An 8,999-nucleotide genomic window follows, 5' to 3' on the forward strand; every position below is an offset into this window, starting at 1 on the left:
AGAAAAGCACAAGGGGATGAAATGGAAGAGACCAAAAAGAGTAGATGCACAAGCTAAGGCATTTACTTGGAGATACAATATGGCCAAGAAATAGCCAACCAGTAAAGGACACTCGATTAAGAAAGATGAAGGTAAACTAAGATACCAAAACTTAGATTCTTGGGCATTAAATACCAAGATGAGGTGTCCTCGTGGGAAACAATCACAAAGCAACACAAGCATTAAATACCGAGATGAGGTGTCCTCATTTGGAACAAATCTAATAGAGACCACAATTTACATGTATGAGGACCTCACACTTATGTTAGATGCAAGTTTTGACATAAAAGGGAGGGCCTCAAGCTACTTCAAGTAACTAAATATAAAAATAAATGACTAGGGTATCATCATGGGAGAGTTATAATTGTAGAGAAGAGAGAGAAGCAAGCAAAATCAGTTGATTAGAGACATGTGGTTGGCACTATAGGACTCTAATAGCACATTATTTTGGTTTGAACCTAACAATTTTATGGAAACCTTTAAGGGGTTAGTATTAAATGATATGAAATTATTTATCAACTGATGATGAACTAGGGATAGGGTTAGGGTTAGGGTACACACATCCTCTATTTTCTCTGTTGACCGCTCTCTCAGATCTGCTACTTTAAATCAAGAAGGACCTTTGCACAAGCTCCATCCGCAATGGTCTAGGGGGAGCATTGAATTAGTTCTCCGCCAGCACACGGGATGATCTCAGGTTCACGGATGGAAAAGCCCACTGGACCAAGAGAAATGATGGGTCCTCCCGTTCTCCGAGCAAAACTTTTCGACCGAGAAAAAAATCAAGCGACACATTTTAAGTAATGCGTTACGACAGTAGCGCTCCATAGGTAATAAGAAATGAGAACACCAAAGGCAATGAGAAAAAAGCAAGTGACAATATTTAAGTGAACACCAAAGGTAATGAGAACACCAAAGGTGTGCAACATAAATTCACCACAAAATGATAATAATGCAAGCACATATCAATTTTTAAACACTACATTTTTTGCGACACTGTATGTATCATTATAAGCCAAGTTGAATTCTAACAGTAGCCACAATACAAAAAAGATGTAGTCAAAATAAAACATAGAATGCCAAGTAAGGCATGTATCCATATGTGTCAATCAATCAGATGTACATTTGTAATCAATAAAGGGATTGCATCTTGAGGAGGGCATCATAACATCGATCAGCTACTATTGCCATAATTGAAGCCATCGCCTCTGCATACTCTGGGAGTACACTTCAGCAACAAAAGACAGGGGCGAATAAATATATGTCACACATAACTCAATGGAATATTCAAAAAATGGAGAAACAAAATCCACAAATCCACAAATCCATAATGTAAAATAGCAAAATATAGCAATCCAAAACCAAGTGGCATGGGGAAGCTCACTAGTCATAGGGGTTCTCTCCAACATGTACATCTCATGTCTAATGTGGCTCACTAGTCATAGCGGTTCTCTCCAACATGTACATCTCATGTCTAATGTGGCTCACCATTTATGCTTTATGGGATCATGATTAATGAACCACTCCTGGTGGCTCACATTTTGTGGATCACATATTTTTTTGTATGAAATGGTTCACATCACGCTTGGTGCCTTCTTTTGAGAGTAAGAAGAACATGAAGATTTCAGCCTTCTGTCTTTGTGTGTTATCCATTGTTGTGTGAGTGTATGTGTGCTTGTAGTAAGAGCTCAAGCTCTCTCTCCTCCCTCAATCTTTTCATGGTATCAAAGCTTGGTTCAAGCTAAGAAGCTAAGTGGCAAGTAAAGGAAGCTACGAAGGCAAAGAAAGCAGTACATGGGTAAAAGTATCATTATCTCTTTCCCTTTTTATTTAGGTATGAAACCCCTTGGGTAGCTCTGGGAGCTACACATCTTCGATTGAGGAGATGTCTTCCCAAGCATGGAGGTGTTTGTGTGGTGTGCAAGACTCTGAACTATAGTTTTGTGGCCAAATTTATGTTTCAGGTGTGTTTCGGCCTTCGTTTAGCCACTGCAAGTGTTTTTGGACAGTTCTGAGAAGTTCTGGTTGAAACTGTCTTTGCTAGAAACTTGGTTATTGTAGTGAAGTAGCGTATTTTGGAATTACAGATAGTGTTTGCACATGTATTGCTGATCTTGGGTGTATGTATATGTACTCTGGTTACATCTAGTGACATATAGGTTGTGTAGAAGAACTGTTGTTGCTCTGCCAAAAGATACTGTTCTGTTTACAGGTTGCATACAAAAATTGTATGTTTGTAGGTTTCTGATTGTTGTAGGCAAACATGTCTGATGAACTTAATCAAATTATTAGTTAGAAGTTGGATAAGAACAAATTTCATGCTTGGAAGTTCAAAATGACCAATTTCTCATAGGTAAAGGCTTTTGTAACTATGTTGAAGATACAATGAGGAGCCTCTATAGTTGCCTAAAGAGAATGCCACTCCAGTAGATGTAAAGGCATTCAAGGGGGACTAGAACCAGGGTGCAAGGAAATTCATGTATTGGCTTTCAATTTAATTCCACATACACAATGATAGGACATATATAGGATATCAATACTCTAGCCAATTGCATAGAAGAACCTGGTGTAGATGTTCTAGACCAACACAAAGGCAAGGAAACTGTAGCTAAAACAACAGCTACATACTATGGAGAAGAAAAGTATGTCTATCAGAGTATGCTTTAAACATCAAGGGCATTGTTGAATCCCTTGGGTTTATCAATGTATTGGTGGAGAATGATGATTTAGTGAGTGACTGTCTAAATGGGCTTCGCAAAGAGTACAAGCCATTCAAGACCTCCATAGTAGTCAGAAAGAATGTTTCTAACTTTCGGGACTTAGTATCTATACTAGTCATAGAAGAAAACACCCTAAGTGAGGACTCTTCTTCGCAAAGAGTACAAGCCATTTAAGACCTCCATAGTAGTCAGAAAGAATGTTTCTAACTTTTGGGACTTAGTATCTATGCTGGTCATAGAAGAAAATACCCTAAGTGAGGACTCTTCTTTACAAAACAAGAACACATTAAAACAGGCCTTCTACTCTGTTAACCTAATTCTAGGATTAACAAGAGCTACCACCATTATCTTACATCAAGGATTTACGATAGATACACCAAAGGGTCATACATTGAAGATATGAAGCAATAGTGTCCAAAGCTACAACTTGGATGGGCACCCATAATGGTGTGACAGAGTATTTATGGCGATTCCCACTTTAAGACCATGTGGTAGCAAGTCAGGATGAAGTCCTAAGTGATGTACTTCATGGATATATTATGAGAGTAGTCATTATAATAGCATTAGGTCTCTTATGAGCCTAAAGTGCACCGGTCGGCCACAGTTTAAGTGAGTGTGAACAATTATGGCCATGTATATAAGTGAATATCTCTCATAATACAATATACTCTCCCATTGTGCAACTGAGTCTTGCTCTTGCAAATCCTCTTGCTAATCTCTCTCCCTAATGCATGCTAGTGAGTGTGTGTGAGTGAAGTGAGGTGAGAGGAGGGATGAGTACCCGTAGTGCAATGCGGCGGTGTGACAACGCTCGCGGGAGGTACAATGGAATTGCTTCTCAAGGAGTTGTAGAGCTTGGAGACCTCAAGGGTTATGAACTGAGCCATTGGAAAGATCCTCACAATAGTTGCGGTTCACCAAGTAATCTCCTTTTGGATGTGTTTCGAGGAGGGTTAGGGTGAGCCTTAACATTTTTGGCGCTGCTGCTGTCGGGAAGCCATCTCTTGGCTTTTTTCCATCATTTTTCCTCTAATCTACACATAACCCATTGCCCATTATCTTGATTAATGGTTTCCCATGAAAAATATGTGGATTTGATGGTGATTTATGTAAGATTTGGTGTAGAATAGCTCTTCTTTTTTTTAGAAGAATGCCTTTTGCTTAATGTTTAGCTTAATTTGTTGTTGTTGTTGTTGTGGTTTTTCATGTTCTTAGGGCTTGCACATAGTTTGTATTATGCTTAGTTTGCATCCATTGCATCAAACAATGCAATAGAATGTAATTTTTAGTGAAAGCTCTCTTTAGTATTAAACATATAACTAAGATCATTAATTTTAGTTTAATTGTGTGTTTGTTGTTGAGATTGTTTGGATTAGAGTGTTAGCAAGCATTAGGAATAGCTTAATCTTTTAGAAAATTTCTTAAAACCATTAAAAAACCCTTGAATTTGACTAATTTCTCTTAATGGACTAGTTTTTGTCATTAAAGGTGATTAATCTTGTTCAAGAGACAAAAAATTTAGAAAATGTGTTCAATGGTGGGTGTTAATCCCATTTGGATTAACAACATGATCCTCAATTGAGAACATTAATAAGTGTTATGCAAAGGTACTATAAAGGTTGTACATTATGAGATATTGGCCACCCAAGGCCTAGTTAGTAAGTTTTGGACGCCCAAGTGTGAATAAGGGCCAATTGTATATACGGCATTTTCTCATAATGAAAAGGACACAATCCCCTTTGTGCTATCGAGATCTCTCCCCTTGTGCTTTGAGAGAGAGTGAGGAGTGAGAGCATTCTAGCATTGTGCCTCTTTCATTCTTGTGTGCTTACGCTTGTATGAGAGAGTGAGAGAGTGTGTGATTGGTCTATGTGATGGTGTGAGTGACTCCACGGTGACAGTGTGGAGGTGGAGCTTGGAGTTTAGAGCTTTATAAGCGAGCTTGAAGGCCTCAAGGGACTCGAGATCGAAGCATTGGTAAGTACCCCACGACAGTTGTGTTCTATTGCTCATCCATTAGGTGAATGTGTAGAGTTCCCTCTTGGAGGTGTGGCAGCCCATAACATTTTTGGCGCCGCTGCCGAGGAAACACCTTTGTTTCTTCCATACTCTTTGAGTTTCAGATCCCATTGCATAGTATTCATTATTGCCTTTGCATTCTGGTAGTGCATTGTGTGGAAAATGAAGGGATATGGTGTGTGTGGTTGAGAAAAAAGTAATAGTTTTGAAGCTGTGAATGTTGTGGAGAGTAGTTCATGAAAGGATTCATTAGTTACTCTTGATGATTTTGAAGTTAGCATCACAAAAAACACCAACGTGAAGAAGCAAGTTGGGTGTGTTTTCGTCTTTTTTCAAAAAAAATCATAAACATTAAAAACATAAGGGACCATTGATTGAGCCAGAAACTTGCATTTCATTCCTTAGCATTGGCACAATCTAATTTTCATCATTTGGATAAGTATTATGCATCCAAAACCATACATTACCGACGCAAAAAATTCCACGTGAAAGTGCAGGAAAGTTGTTCTCACGACGTGAACCATTTCCCTGCAGTTTCACGTCGCAAATCGCTCGTGAAATCAGTGCCGGGATTCTCACCGGAAATCACGAGATTATATTCCAAAAATAGAAATCCTTATCCTGACACCTCTGACAGTGCAACCCGCCAAAATTTGGAGCCCATGAAAGTGCAAGAAAACCATTCACGACGTGAACCATTTTTGAAGCGGTTCACGACGTGAAACACTTACTGTTTCACGACGTGAAAGAAATCCTATAGGTTCACGTGAAGGCCAAACTGACGAATTGACAATACTAAGGCTATGAGGGTCAGCTAAGGAAAGGAAATTTGACTGAAAGAAGGAATTTAACCCTAAGGAGGAAAATTGTTGAGAGCACGTGAAAGTGCAGGAAAACCATTCACGACGTGAACCATTTTCCTGTAGTTTCATGACATGAAACGAATCCTGATGTTTCACAATGTGAAACATTCTCTACTAATTCACACCTCCTGAACAGAGCGATAGAATCTAAAATTAAATCAATTTGGGTTTATTAATAGCTTATCAAATCATACATACATGCACTTAAGATCTAGAAAACTCATCGGAGACGATCTTACGCCTGACGATAGTGCATCAAATCATCCAGGAACTTCCTACCAAAGAAGTGTGGGATCAGGACATTCCACAAAGCACACACTTGAGTGTTTTGAGAAACCTGACCACCGCGGAAACCAGTATTGAAGAATCCATAGAAGAAGGGCTGAGATACGCTGGGTTTGGGAAAGAAGATAAACCACACTCCCCAACCAAGTCCAGTGGGATCATTGATATCGCCCGAGGATTTTTCGGTCTCCAAACTAGTCATGATGAAGATGCACAATCTGCGGGCATGGTAGATGCATGTGTTGGCTACCATTGATGTAATGCAACCCAAGGGAACCCAATATTTGGAATCTGGAACCGTCCCCACGACTTCTATGTGCATGGTTAATTGGCAAACCATGGATGAGGAATCAGGAGGGGAAACATCAAGTACATAAGGTACTGTGGCACAAAGCCGTCCAGTGTCCAATGCCTCAGGCGATGGCGGAGATAGAAACGGTACCTAGCCCAACGAAATGCCCTAGCAGACCTACGGATGCCCAATGGTTGAGATACCTTGAGGCTACAAAGGTACATGATGAATTCTCAAAGGACTGGGGCGAGGAGTTGAGCAAAATATTATTGGAAGGGAGGCACCAAGAGGAAATCACCCTGCAAGAAACCAATACACCCAAGCTTACAAAAGCCGGATGCCAAAAATGCAACAAGGCCTTAGCAGAGATAGAGCGTGAGGCCAAGAAGGTCATGGCAAAAGCCAAATAGGACAATGAGGACAAACCAGACTTGCTTTCCGTACCCGACCATTTCAAGAACTATACGGTAGATGATCGGAGAGTGGTTCGGCTGATAGCTACAAGGGTAAAAGAGGAGGGGCTGTCGGCATCATACGATGGCCCGGCAAAAGTCTTGGAGGTTGATATTGCGAGACCAAGGGAAGAAGAACGGCCCATATACATTGCTAAAGATTTGACTTCTACAGAGGAAGAAGAACTCATTGCTCTCCTCAATGAATATAAGGATTGTTTCGCCTAGAATTACAAGGAAATGAAAGGGTACCACCAGAGGTGGTACAACATATGATTCCAATCATGGAAGGCTTGAGAGCAGCCAGCATGCCGAAACCATACTAGATGAATCCAAAGTATGCAGCAATTGTATAGGAGGAAATTGATAAGCTTGCTCCTAAAAACTTTATCTATGAGATCAAATATACGGATTGGTTGTCACCTATTGTGATAGTGTCCAAAAAGAATGGGAAACTGAGAGTATATGTCGATCTTAAAAAAGTAAATGCGGTTACATCAGAAGGACCATTACCCATTACCTTATACTGAACATGTCTTGGAAAGAGTGGCTCTGGGAGAGAAGCGTACAGCTTCTTGGATGGGTTTTCTGGGTACAATCAAGTGTCCATAGCACTAGAAGACCAGCATAAGACAGCCTTTAACACAATGTGGGGGAAGCTTAGGCCGTTCGGTCTCACAAAATCCCCGAAAATCTTTCAACGATTAATGTGCACACAGCTTTTAAGGACTACTTGCAAAAGTGGTTGGAAGTGTTTATTGATGATCTATGTGCACATTCTTGATGGGAAGATCATTTGACCTGCTTAAGGAAGGTGTTTGAATGTTTGCCGATTATATCGGATATCATTAAACCCCTTGAAGTGCCAATTATGGGTCAAGCATGGTGTGATACTGGGACACATAGTCTCAAAAAATGGTATATCCACTAATGATAGCAAGGTCAAACTGATCTTGGAGCTACCACCACCTACCAACTACAAAGAAGTGCAAAGGTTTATGGGTCATGTGGGGTATTATTGATGCTTCATTATATTTTATGTTGAGATAGCTAGACTCTTGTACAAACTTCTCATTGTCTTTGAGTGGACCGAGAAGTGTCAAGAATCTTATGATCATCTGAAGCAAGCCTTGGTAAGTGCACCTATTTTGCGACCCCCCAATTGGGATCTCATATTTCATGTACACATCGATGCATCAAATTTTACTATTGATTGCATGCTAGACCAACCTAGTGAGTTCAAATTGGACTATCCAGTTTGCTTCGCTAGTCGTCAGTTGAATGATGCAGAGGTGAACTACACCACTACAAAGAGAGAAGGATTGGCCATGGTCTACGCAGTCAAGAAATATCGACATTATCTCTTGGCCAACAAATTCATATTTTTTGTAGACTATCAAGCCTTGTTGTATCTAGTGAATAAACCTTGCACTACGGGAAGAATCACCCGTTGGCTGCCATTGTTGTTGAACTTTAACTTTACTGTCATGGTAAGGAAGGCAACACAGCATGTGTTGGCCGACCACCTGTCCATAATTTTGAATGGAGTACTGGTGTCGATGTGATGACCTTCCTGATGCTTGTTTATTCAAGTTGGATATGGTACCTGAGTGGAGCGAAGAGATCTCAGAGTATATAGCTTATGGTTTTCCACCATAGGACATACCCTTGAACAAGGATAAGATGCGGCGGCTTATCAAGCTTGCGGCACTATATCAATTGATTGCCGGAGAACTATATAGGCTAGGCAAAGACAATGTGCTCAGACGGTGCATAAGAGAGGATGAATTTGTGACCATACTGGAAGAATCTCATTCAGGGATAGCAAGTGAGCATTTTGCTCAAGAAATTACAGCTCGAAAAGTGCTTCAAGCTGGACTCTGGTGGCCTACGTTATTCGGGGACACCATAGAGTTCGTCAAAAGATGCGAGCAATGCCAACGTTTCACTGTTCCACAACAGAGACAAGATGCCAGTAACCCCCATCATTGTAAGGTAACCATTTGAGAAATGGGGAATAGATTTTGTGGGGCCGATTAGTCCAAAGGCACATCCATCCCAAGCCGGCTACATAATCGTTGGGCACATACTATTCCACGAAGTGGGTGGAAGCAAGAGCTTCAAAGAAAGCTGATGCGTGAACAACTGCAAAATTTGTATATGAGCAAATCATATCAAGGTTCGGCTCCCCATTAGAATTAGTGAGTGATCGCGGCTCACATTTCATGAATGAGGTGATTAGTTATTTGCTTGTAGGATTCTTAGTGATCCATCGAAAATCATCACCTTACTACCCACAAGCCAATGGTCAAGCAGAAACAAGATTTTG

This window comes from Cibotium barometz, chromosome 61, assembly GCF_041138505.1.
Source record: "Cibotium barometz isolate CiBa-2024 chromosome 61, ASM4113850v1, whole genome shotgun sequence".
NCBI lineage: Eukaryota > Viridiplantae > Streptophyta > Polypodiopsida > Cyatheales > Cibotiaceae > Cibotium > Cibotium barometz.